Source organism: Aricia agestis, chromosome 9 (assembly GCF_905147365.1).
Source record: "Aricia agestis chromosome 9, ilAriAges1.1, whole genome shotgun sequence".
NCBI lineage: Eukaryota > Metazoa > Arthropoda > Insecta > Lepidoptera > Lycaenidae > Aricia > Aricia agestis.
The window spans coordinates 3,676,680-3,690,060 of NC_056414.1; the positions used below are offsets into that span (position 1 = coordinate 3,676,680).

The 13,381-nt window shown below is 34.9% G+C and overlaps 1 non-coding gene across 1 annotated transcript; it reads left to right on the forward strand.

Annotated features, from left to right (window-relative positions):
* The first annotated feature begins 2,681 nt into the window (after positions 1 to 2,681).
* Positions 2,682 to 2,754, forward strand: Trnav-aac. Its single transcript has one exon. It is a non-coding gene; the product is annotated as a tRNA-Val (tRNA).
* The last annotated feature ends 10,627 nt before the right edge of the window (positions 2,755 to 13,381 follow it).

Sequence of the window (13,381 nt, forward strand, 5' to 3'; positions counted from 1 at the left end):
AACAGTTACAAGAATCTGCTCTTCAGCTGATCTTAAAGTTTAAACATCGGATATCATTTCGAATCCTCAGACATGTAGAATCACGTACGAAATGTATTAAAAAATCTTACCTTGTATCGCGTCCCCTACACAGATAAACATTTGCATAATTCTCAGACAAACCGCTATAAAAATGGTAATGTTAGCTTTGCCGCCTGCACATTGAATCTCTTACATAGGTTTATGTATCGAAAAGGAACAGTTATAGATATGGATTTATGCTTACAATACACATTTTAAAAATAAATAATTAAGAAAATTAAAAAAAAAAACTCCCGATAAACGAAGGATTTAAAAGTAGTGAAATGTTTTATAATTATTATGTCAGGAATCGGACGCTATCACATTTTTTCACAAATATCAGTGATTTTCAGGTACCACTTTAAAGAATAATTAGGAGTCACACTGCGAAGATATTTTGGTTTCAAATGAAAGATAATATTATATTCATCTTCACGTCTATACCATAATATAGCCGCATACAAAATATAATATCTACTAGCTATTTGGCCGAGCTTTGCTCGGTATTCGATAAAACTAGAATAAAATGACATTTTCTAAAAATGATTCCTAGCTAGATCGATTTATCGCCCCCGAAACCCCCTATATACTAAATTTCATGAAAATCGTTGGAGCCGATTCCGAGATTCCAATTATAATATTATATATACAAGAATTGCTCGTTTAAAGATATAAGATATGTAAAATATATTATAAAAAATACCCAATTATTCATAATGGTCTAGTTTTAATGTTCTTTTTTATACAATAATAAAAAAATGAAAACCGAAATCGGCGGAAAAAACATTAATAATATGTTAAGTAAGTAAGTAGGTACTTATAATATTATTATGTAGGAGCTGTATTCAAAACTATAAAAAATCTTTCATTATTTTAAATTTGGATGGATATTGCTAAAAATAATTATCTTTATTAGACCAAATATTATCAAAAGGGAGATAGATATAATTGCAGCAATAAATGTTATCACAGACCATAAAATTATTGCAGACGATAACAATATTTAAGTGGTATTTATATGTATAATACAACATTATAATAGCTGAAACAAATCAAAACGACAAATATTTTAATTGTGAATAATTATTTGAGCACACACAGGGATGGATTCGGAGAACTTGAACTACTTTAATTTTAACTGTAACAAATTACAAAAATAACTATTGTGATTTTTTATGATCATATTTTAGAAAAATTAAAAGGTTATATTATGTCACATATAAAGTACTTACAACTAATTAAGTAGGCATCATAATATAAAGTGTTTAATTTTTGTTATTGATAATTGTTTCGCCTAGATCTCTACCCTTTACAGCTCTTATAATAAACTTTAAAGTAGCCGAAATGAAGTCTCAAATTTTTGTTGTGATTAAAAAGATTTTTTTTTATATGAACTTTCAGAATCACTATGTGATAAGTAAGTCACAATTCACTTGTTATAAGTGTTAGATTTTTTTTATAAGCGAATACATAGAATATGTAAAATGTAGGTAATATTAAAAATATATATTTTAAACTGCAAAATCCGGTCCTGGAGCGGCTAATGAAACATTTCCTGTTCAATAGCTTTATTAATTATACAAATAGCACATTTCTAATATATTACCTGCGTTCATTCAAATTTAAACTGTATCTTGTGCTATTAAAGTCTACTTTACACTAACGGTTGGAATTGCCAAATTTTCTGGCGGCTTAACTTGTTACAATTTAGAGATCAAAGCAGTAAGGTGATTTAATAAATCACTCAAATGTATATTCCGTTTAATATTGTTACGTTTAATTATATTTGAAATGGTAGTCGATGCCGGTTGATCACACCATTTGCGCGTATTTTAACCGATATTTCAAAAAGGGGATTATATTTTCGACCTGAGACTTGGTTATTTATATAATAGTAAGTAACCGAATTCTCTTATTTAAATGCGATATTACTTATTGTATTGTAACCTTACAATGAAAAAGGCTGCAGATGTGTGGTTGACGTTTTTTTCAGTTTGATATATACGTTGGCTATGGAGATATTATAGTTTAAGGTTGGGTTGCACCAACTAACTTTTACTATAACTCTAACTTTAACTACAATGCAAAATGTCAATTCTTTGGTTCAAATTAAAAATGGACGCCATCAAGACGCCATATTTAACCATAACCATATAGCTCGACAAGGTTTTAAATGCAAGTGGCGAAAAAAGGAACTAACGCTGTCATCATACAAAAACGCCATTTTTGACAGTTCTCCTTTACCAGCAGCGCCCCCGCCCACGTTTATTTATAACCTTGTTGGACCAGCTGTCATCTGTCAATTTCTCCGGTCAAAGTTAGGGTTAAAGTTAAAGTTAAATTTAGCCTTAACTATAACCATAACTTTAACTTTTACCACGCCTCTGGTGCAATCCAACATAAGTTGCGTAGTTTATAGTGCTCTCGGCAAATCAAATTTTGCACTGCCTCGCCTCTCTACTAGGTAGGTGAAATCAAGGCCTAAGTGCATACAGAAATGCACAAAATAGGTCAGCATAATGTGCTGCGGCCTTTATATACAACATGATCATTCCATAACCGGTATACTTTCACTGTGACTGTAATTTACTAATACATAAGTTCGGTTGTCCACGCAGTCAGTTTCCGTGGTGTAGCGGTTATCACATCTGCCTAACACGCAGAAGGCCCCCGGTTCGATCCCGGGCGGAAACATACTTTTGATCCGCTTAATATCCTTGCTAAAAACCGGCGATAATTTTGCAGTATGAGCCCTATTGGCAGCTGCAAGGGTTTTTCTGACTTCTATGACAATCTTCTGGTGATGCTGTTATTAATGCTCCTTATTATCAATTATTATTATTATATCCACCAGCATCACTGATTCTGTGATACACAACAGTACAATGATTGAAATAAAAACATCTCTTTCAGCCTACGAATAACAAAAACTAAGAAAACCATACTCCCATACTTCAACCATTTTGAATTTTTTTTCTTTTTCGCACACTAAAATATGACAATAGCCACGAAACACTAACATTCTTTAGGAAATAAAGCCGTTGACGATAATTGTCACTTGTATAAAAACACAAAATTGTGTACTGAATACATGCATAAAGTATGCATGTATTCGGGTCACATTTTGTCGACTCGCGGACAAAATTTTTGACACATTCCTTAGATTTTATTATGCGTTTCAGCACTGCTGCGTTCAGAGTGAACTTTACATAGAGCAATCAGCACTACATGTGCATTTATGTACATTGTACATACATCCATATGCGTATGTGCAATGTGCATGTGCATGTGTATAAGTGGGAATACAATAATTAATAACATTATGTTGTGTAACATTGATTCTGAAAAAAAGTAAACTTAAAACTAAGTAATAAATTGTTAACTTAAAATGTTATGTTAGAGTCGTTATAAAATAATATACTAAAGTAGTTCTAAGAATAGAATGTAAACAGAATGTCTTTCCCAAACAGATAAATTTTATAAGTTTTTGCATGGGAAACTACTGTCATATTGTTTTTTCTTGTAAAATTTTGTAATGCTTTGAAAAAATTAATAAATAAAAAATACAAACACACCCCAAAGCATATCACTTTATTTTGTTACACTCTGTATAAGTTAGACTATAAACTGAATTCTTATATGATCTACACGAAATAAAGAAGTAAAAATAAATAAAATAACAAAATAAATTGAGCTATTAAATTAGCAACTATCGGGTGAAATGAGACGGAAAATTAATATCATTACGGCGGATAATTTTATGAATCACGTATAAAATATATTGTAAATTTTCGACATTTAATGAAATTATTATATTCGACTCTGATTGGATATTATTAGTGTTAAATATTATAGTATAATTTTCTCTTGCAGGTTTAATAGGTACTATAATTATGATAATAATAATATCTATGGACGCTTCACACCACGTCAGTCTGGCCCCGTGCTAAGTACCTGAAGGACTTGTGTTTCGGGTACCAGACAACGGAAATATATTTAATAATTTTATTCTATACATATAATTAAGATTTTTATTATATGATACACATATTTAACGCACATCCATGACCCAGGAACCTTGAATACTTTTTGTTCCCTCGGCGGGATTCGAACCCAAGACCCCCGACATGAGCTACCAACAGCCCACCAACTGAGCCACAGAGGTCAATACTGTCTATGAGTTATCTCCTACTCCTCATGATTCTATAATATTATTATTAACTACTGCTATTACCCTGGTCTTCCCGTTAGTATAAGGATCAGAATAAGTAGGTATTGTAATTAAAAGGCATGTCATTAAGAGGGGACTAACCCAAAAAATTAAACATCGTCCTTCTCTCTTCACACTCACGCCCGTCTTTCATATATGCCAGGTGAAAAAAGACCACGCGGAATTATCGCCAAGTTAGTTTTTTCTTAACAACTCGATAAATATACAACATTTAAAAAAACTGCCAGGTAGTGTCTCAATGATAGAGTTTTATACAATGTGTTAAATAATATTTTAGTTTAATACACGGTTAAGGCAATATTTGAAAAATTCGTGAAAATTAGATGCATGTTTGTGATTTTTTTCTATCGAGAAAATTTTAAGATATCGTGTTTTTGCTCAGCTCAAATTCTTGGAAATAGCATGCAGTAGGTAATCTATGTTCAGAAAATGAAAAAAATTAAATGAATTATAAAATCGACAATTTTGGGTTAGTCGCCCCCTTAATAAATGTACGGGATTTGACACAAGGTAACAAATGGGTGCATTTGTGATTATGCATTAATTATGACGCTATGCGTCGCTTAGTATACAGTACACTATTGAACTACCATTTATATAAAAAAAAACTCATTGTCAACTCAATACAATTTGACTAAGTATCCTGTATTCTACGGAACCCTATTAAGTATCTAATCGTGTAAGTGACCAGTCTCCATTATCCTGTATCCCGCTTATCTCGCCCGCCCAGCGTTTACTAATTAAATGGACCTGTGTTTTAGAGATCCGTACATAAAAAGTTAACACAGGATTACTGAGGGCCCCGCTGTCTGTTTGTCTTTAGGCTGTAATTGTACCGCGACTGAAATATTCACAATTGATTGGTGATTTCTGTCACTTGTTATCCATACTAATATTATAAATGCGAAAGTATCTCTGTCTGTCTGTCTGTCTGTCTGTCTGTCTGTCTTGCTTTCACGCCAAAACTACTGAACCGATTGCAATGAAATTTTGTACACAGTTATTCTAGAGTCTGAGAAAGGACATAGGCTACATTTTGATGTGGGAAAATATCTTATTTCCATAAAAATATCGATGAAAATGAATTCGCATTGCGCGTGGCCAGCGCTCATCCCGGGGTCCTGGGTTCGAGTCCCGCAGGCGGAACAAAAAGTTTTCAATGTTCCTGGGTCTTGGATGTGTATTAAAATAAAATTTCAAAAATCTTAAACATATTTTATGTATAATATTATAAAAAATCTAGAAATATATCGATGCAATGAACATTTTAGTTTTAATACTATTCAACAGATGGCGTTTTATTTTTTACTTTATTGTAACATAGAACTAATCATACTTATTAGTTAGTATGTTTTTGTTTATAGTTTTTAATACGTTAGAATATTATGCTTAATAATATAATCACTTGGTATAATAATAATCAATCTATCTTATCTTATAGAACTCCTACTGCATTTCTAATATATGTGACAAGTTGACAACAGAAGGCGCTCTAAAATAAAGGAGTTCGAGTGTACCGTGTTGGCCTATATTCCATCCAGAAAATATATCAATGCAATCTACATTTTAATTCTAATATATGAAAACAGATAGATAGATAGATAGATAGATAGATAACTCTTTATTGCTCACAAATTGGTACTATAACTAGTTCGACTAACTTAACATGTTTACAGTAAAATGTGGGCAAGGGCGGCCTTATCGCTTTAAGCGATCTCTTCCAGGCAACCCTGCGGCTATGGAGATATTACATAATTATAAGCAGGGTAATACAAAAAGTCGACAACAGTTAAACTTAATATCTAATATATTTACATGCTACAGATTATTTAGTGAGCGACTCTATTCAAAAGATGGTTATGCAGCTTTGTTTTGAAAATAGCTAGTGAACTTGACTCTCGAATGTCACATGGTAAATCGTTCCACAAGTGTGCAGCTCTCACAATGAAAGAACCCCTGAAATAGTCACTTTTAGTGAAGGGCACATGGAGTTTCTTACTATAGCCAGAACGCAGTGAACGACTTTGATCATCGTCCCGAAATTGGAAGCACTCTTTCAAATAGGGAGGACAGCGAGGATCGCACATAACATTGTACAGCAATCCGAGGACATGCTCATCCCGACGGAGTCTGATGGGCAGCCAACCAAGTCGTTTACGATATTCTGAGACGTGATCGAACTTGCGCAGTCCATACACGTACCTAATACAAGCATTTTGTAGTCTCTCCAACTTATTGAGATATTCCTCATTAAGATCGGTCATGCAGATATCAGCATAGTCTAAAATAGGTAGGAGTAAAGACTGCGCAAGCTCGACTTTAGTTTTTACAGGAAGTAGGTTCTTCCAGCGCCTGAGCGATCCCAATGCAGCAAAAATCTTACGACTGGTTTCAATAATGTGGTGAGACCACTTAAATGTAGAATCAAAATGGACTCCAAGATTTTTAACCACATTACTGAAAGGCAAAGTGATATTGTCAAATTTTACACTCAGCATAAGATCGTAGTTCAGCCGGTTAATTTGTTTAGTCCCACCAATAACTATGATTTGCGACTTTTCAGGATTGACCTTCATGCCATGGCATTGACTCCATTGAAGGATAGTCGCAAAATCTTTATTAATTGCCAGAATTGCGTCATCAATGTCATTAGCAGAGGCATGAGTGTAGATCTGAAGATCATCCGCATAAAGATGGAACAAACAGGATAGGAGCGGGGTAAGGAAGTTAATGAAAATGGAAAAGAGGAGAGGGGACAAAACACCACCCTGTGGCACACCGGCAGATATATTACAGAACTTAGATGTGCGATCATTGGCCCTAATGCATTGTTGCCTCCCAAAAAGATAGTCCCGAAACCATTTAAGCACAGGATCTGAGATGTGTAGCGTTCCCAGCATAGCAATCAGGATATCATAATCTACGGTGTTGAATGCATTGCTAAAATCTAATAAGGCTAGCACTGTAAGTTGTTGACAGGACATAGCCAGGCGCACATCATCAGCAACTTTGGTTAAGGCTGTGACAGTACTATGGCCGGGGCGAAAACCTGATTGGTAATGACTAAGAAAATTGTTGGTGTTAATGAATGAACTAATTTGATGGTATACAATGCGTTCAAGGACTTTAGATAGGAATGGGAGAATGGAGATAGGTCGGAAGTGAGAGGGCAGTGTAGGACATTTGACTTTGGGTAAAGGGATAACCGCAGCTTTACGCCAACAGCTGGGAAAGGTACCGGAATTAAGGGAAAAATTGAAGATATGACAAATGACAGGAAGAACCACTGGTGAGCTTAGAGTAATCATTCTACGATTAATGCCATCAACACCCTCGGCATTGGACTTAATAGCCGCAATTGTTTTCTCTACTTCCTGCACAGAGATGGATCTGAAGGTAAAAGGAGATATTGAGGAATCGGAAGAAGTAGACTGCAAAAGATCTTGTAAAGTCTGTTTTTTGATAGAGGCTGGGATGTTGTATGTTGTGGTGAGGTGTTGGTTGAGGGCGTCAAGGTCAAAATTAGGAGAAACGGCGGTCTTCGTTTTGCCAATACCTAGTCTGTTAAGAAATGACCACACCTTAGCCGGATCGCCATTACTAACAGACGAATGAATGTGGCGACGCTGTGCGTCCCTACACATTCTACTGCATTTGTTACGGAGCTCCTTATATTTTTCGCGGTTTAAGTCAGACGGATTTTTTCTAAATCTAACTTTTGCTGCATTTCTTTTGTTCATAATACATAAAACAGATGGCGTTTTATTTTTTACTGCATTATTGTAACAGAACTAATCATACTTACTTTATTATATATTATTGTTTTTATTCATAACTAGCTGTTGCCTGCGACATCGTCTGCGTGGACTTTAGTTTATAGCGCGCGGTGTCAACAAAATTTGTTTCAAATTTAAAAACTTTTTAAAACCCTGGTAAGTGGTACCCCTCTTAGGGCCGCGCTACACCGGAATGGCAGCGCTGAAAGTGCTTGCCTCGCATGGCAGCGCCATTCCGGTGTAGCGCGGCCCTTAATTAATCAAAATACCCAAAAACAGCTGTGCAGTGTGCACATAATCTATACTAATATTATAAATGCGAAAGTATCTCTGTCTGTCTGTCTGTCTGTCAGTCTCGCTTTCACGCCAAACGCCAAAAGTATCTCTGTCTGTCTGTCTGTCTGTCTCGCTTTCACGCCAAACGCCAAAACTTCCGAACCGATTGTAATGAAATTTTGTATACAGATAGTCTAAAGCCTGAGAAAGGACATAGGCTACTTTTTTACTGGAAAAAAGGGTTGTACTCGTAAGGGGGTGAAAATGCGTAAATTTGTTCAAATTAAGTTAGTTCCAACAATTCATAATAGATGGCGCCGTGCGTCTTCTACATCGCGCTGACGCTTGCTCAAAAGTCTTTCTATAAGACGTGGTATCATCTTACATTTAAGTTTCATTTTTTTTCGATTGTTATATCTATTCTAAGGTATTAAATAACTCAGTACTTTATCTGTGCAGTGACGTAACCTTAAATCTATCAATGATAAATAGTTTATGGGTAAAGTTGTGTAATTGGAGGGCTAAATAAGCTTTAAAATTTGGCATAAAATATAAAGTTTAATATAAAAAAATGAAATACTTATTGTGTGCACACTGCACAGCTGTATTGATTTAAGGGGTACCAGGGTTTTTTTATAAAAGCTTTTGACACCAATTTTGTTGACATCGCGCGCTATAAACTGAAGTCCACGCGGACGAAGTCGCGGGCAACAGCTAGTACCTAATATTATAAGAACAATTATTAATTATTATTATAGATTCAGGGAAGAATATAAGGATTTATAATAGAAAGAAAGAACAAAAAAGAAAGTAAAAATAGCAGTATTCCTTATTTTATAAAAAAAAGGAAAAAAAACCTTTGTTGTGTAGGGAGCCATCTGTGTGCGAATTTGTGCGAAAAAAAGAAAGATTAAATAAGCATTAAACCAGCTTAATTACTTATGAGTCCATTTTTTTCAAAATGGCAAAATGCCATTCAAAAAAAAAAATTTACCTTCTGAATCTATTGAGTAATTATTTTATGTTTAACTTCGCTTCTAAGCGTGTCTTTAATGTGTATAGGGTGACCAAATGTCAGGAATTTTCCTGACATGTCAGGAAGTTTAGGCATATGTCAGGAATGCGGCCGGAAAAAAGTAATGTCAGGAATTTTCGGCAAATAATTGAAACAATAAAATTTTATACACTAAACTGTTAAGTTAAAACTTAAACTATTAGGCGCAAGTACTTTGCAGTTTTATAAATTGTACCTTATAAGTACTTATCGTAATTATATTTATACGATGTAAACATAAATCAATCAACATTGACAAATTAAAAAATCAACAAATAAATAGCTTATGTCAGGAATTTTGGCCAAAATCAGGAATTTTGTACGGACTTTTGAAATTTGTATCTGGATAACCCTAAATGTGTAACAAGTTACAACTAACTCTAACTACTCTGTCTCCATAGTAACCGTACTAAGATTTTAGGTTAATTGAAAAGCCAATTCCAAGCTTTGGTAATTAAGGATCAATTTAAAGTAATGTAATGAACTTTTTCTTAAGTGCTTCAAGATTTATCTGTTTTCAGCTCACGGCAAATTGTTTTTAACGCTACTTTAAAGCTTTAAAGCTACGAAGTATATCCATCTTGGTAAGACAAAATTCGTGCCAAAAATATATTTTATATTGTACTTATATTTATTTGTAGTGTTGAATCTATGTGTATTTTTAATTTTGATTCATCTATGAATATAATAGATAGTATACAGATTGTTTTCTCCTTGAACTTATTTTTTTTATGAAATAAGGGGGCAAACGAGCAAACGGGTCACCTGATGGAAAGCAACTTCCGTCGCCCATGGACACTCACAACATCAGAAGAGCTGCAGGTGCGTTGCCGGCCTTTTCAGAGGGAATAGGGAAGGGTAAGGAAGGGAAGAAAGAGTAGGGAAGGGAATAGGGTCGGGGATTGGGCCTCCGGTAAAATCACTCACTCGGCGAAACACAGCGCAAGCGCTGTTTCACGCCCGTTTTCTGTGAGCCCGTGGTATTTCTCCGGTCGAGCCGGCCCATTCGTGCCAAAGCATGGCTTTACCACTTAAAGATTATTGTCACCCTAACAACTATACTAAATTACTAACGAACTTACTATACAGTATACAGTATAACTTAATATACAGTAGGTACTTTATACACAAAACTAAGTGATAATTATATTATAGACTTCACAGTGAAAGTAGCAGCGCTGAGTAGGTACCTTTTTTAATGTTGTATGGGAGAATTTTGAAGGAAGATCTTTAATCGCTGCTACCTTTAGGCCCAGTAGTCCCTAAAATAAGCAGCTCGATGTCTATCAGTACGAATATCGACGTTAAGGACATTAAAAAAACATTCATATCAGCGCGTCTTGTACAGTGGTTGTTACGCGCTCGCCGCGTGCCTTGATAATAGAAAATAGGAGTAAAAACCTTTTGTTTTTAGTATTACACAAATCAAATATATCAAATCGTTTACGTTAGGTTACGACACAAATACTTCTACATTTTTTGTTTTTTCTAGAAAGTGTGTAATTTAGCCATAAAATGATTTAATTATGAAAAACAGCGTTATAACAGTTATCTTTGAGATTTTTTTCTATCGAGCAGAATTTTTCAAATTGTGTACTGACATACTTTTGCGCATAATAAATTTTCTCAATTTTAAAACGGTACTTATTTTATACTTAAATGACATTTCCTTTACTAAAGTGTTTTGTGTGTGTTTTAAAAAACCCATTTTACGTAGTTGCAACAACCACAGCGCCTTAACAGTGAACTCTATACAAGGGACACATACACATAATTAAACATCACCAATTTTTTGGCGCCTTCTTTGTTTTACCTACTTTTAAATTAAAGCCTCTACACAACGCCCCCATTTTTTTCTGGGTCCCACACCGCCTTCAGGCCTTGAGCGCCCACAAGCGGGTGTTATCGCCCAATTTGGGAAAGGCTGCCCTAAAGACGTATTATCAATTTATCACTTTGTTTTGTTACACCTTGTACATTTTGAAATATTATAGACAACCAAGAGTTCACCAACAAATACCTGCAAACTATTATAGTCCTTAAAACACTGCCTTGGCATACTTTTCCTAACTTTAATCGCTGATTACATATGGAAATGAAGATAATTTCCAAGTTTGCCTGTCGCGTGCCTCAAATTGTCTTCACAGTAATTGCAGCAGTTAGACTGCGTTGTCCGGTTCTACTGAACTCTGTTTTAACTGTAACTTAATTAGTAATACAAAATTCAGTTAAGTGGAAAAGTTATACGACGGAAATAGCAGCAATGGAAATGTAATTTTATTTTAATAACGTTAAGACTTAAGAGCATGTTAGCCACAATATGTATGTAAAGCTCGACAAGGCTTTAAATGAACGTGGCGAAAAAAGGAACTAACGCTGCCTGCTCATACAAAAGGGATACTTACTCAGATGGAACGAAGTTATAAAAAAAATCATAACTGACTTGCTTTCTATCAGAGAGAGAGAGGGAGAGGGAGAGAGAGACATACAGAGAAACACGCGCACGCCGCACGGCTTACAACTATAACAAAAAGCACAGACATAGATCGGGATAGATACCGCATGTCCCGCGAAGTACATACACATGCGGTATCTAACTTGATCTATGTCTGTGGCAAAAAGTGTCTTCGTTCCAAAAACGTCATTTTTGACAGTTCTCCTTTACCAGCAGCGCCCCCGCCCACGTTCATTTAAAGCCTTGTCGCGCTTTATTTATTATTCGATGGTGGTGCTGATTTGATTTTTTTTTTTTGTTATGTTATAAGGGGGCAAACGAGCAAATGCGTCACCTGATGGAAAGCAACTTCCGTCACCCATGGACACTCGCAGCATCAGAAGAGCTGCAGGTGCGTTGCCGGCCTTTTAATAAAATGTAAACTCAAACTCAAACTCAAATTTTTTTATTCAGAATAAATTTTTTCAAATATTCTCTGAACGTCGGGGCTACACAGATGCCTACCACCGGTTCGGGAACTAACCCGGCGAGAAGAACCGGCGTAAGAAACTCGCACGGGGCCATCTTTTTCTAAAAAGATGGAAAATTACAAAAAATATATTATAAAATAACAGTGTCATTATGACTAAATAAAATACAACGAGTGTACAATTATTATACATATTATAATGAAACAGCTCTGCAGGGGGCGACCTTATTCCCATGGTGTACTATCATTCATGAAATCAGTAACTTTATAGTACGCTTTGGTACACAAACGTTCTTTAACAACTTTTTTAAATCTATTAATTGAGAGATTTTGAACGATTTCTGGGATCTTATAATAAAGGCGTATACATTGACCTTTAAAAGAATTTTTGACTTTAGTAAGTCTAGTCACCGGAATTTCAAGCTTATGTTTATTACGAGTATTTCTCCCATGGGCATCACATTTTTTCGTGAATTGATATATATTCTTTTTAACATATAATACATTTGATAGGACATATTGAGAAGCAACAGTTAAGATTCCAGTTTCCTTAAATTTTTCTCTAAGTGAAGTATTATGGGCCAACTTGTAGATTGCCCGCACAGCTCGCTTCTGCAGCACAAAAATTGTATTTATATCTGCAGCATTGCAAAATGCCGTAGGACATAATACTATGAAAGTAACTAAAATACACTAGACGTGCTGTTGTTTCATCTGAAAATTGTCTAATCTTACTTACTGCATATGCTGCTGAACTGAGTCTGTCGGCCAACCCAGCAATATGAGGGCCCCACTGAAGCTTGGAGTCTAGTGTAATACCTAAAAATACAGCTGTATCCACTAGCTCCATAACATCACCATTTAAAAGCACATTGGTTTCCGTTTGCCTTACATTGGGCAATTTGAATTTAATACATTTTGTTTTTTTACTATTAAGTAAAAGGTTATTAACACTAAACCAATGTACAATCTTTGAGAGAGCATTATTTACTTCGTCATAACACGCATTAAGCCGTTTGATATTGAATGTAAGAGATGTATCATCAGCAAATAATACTAT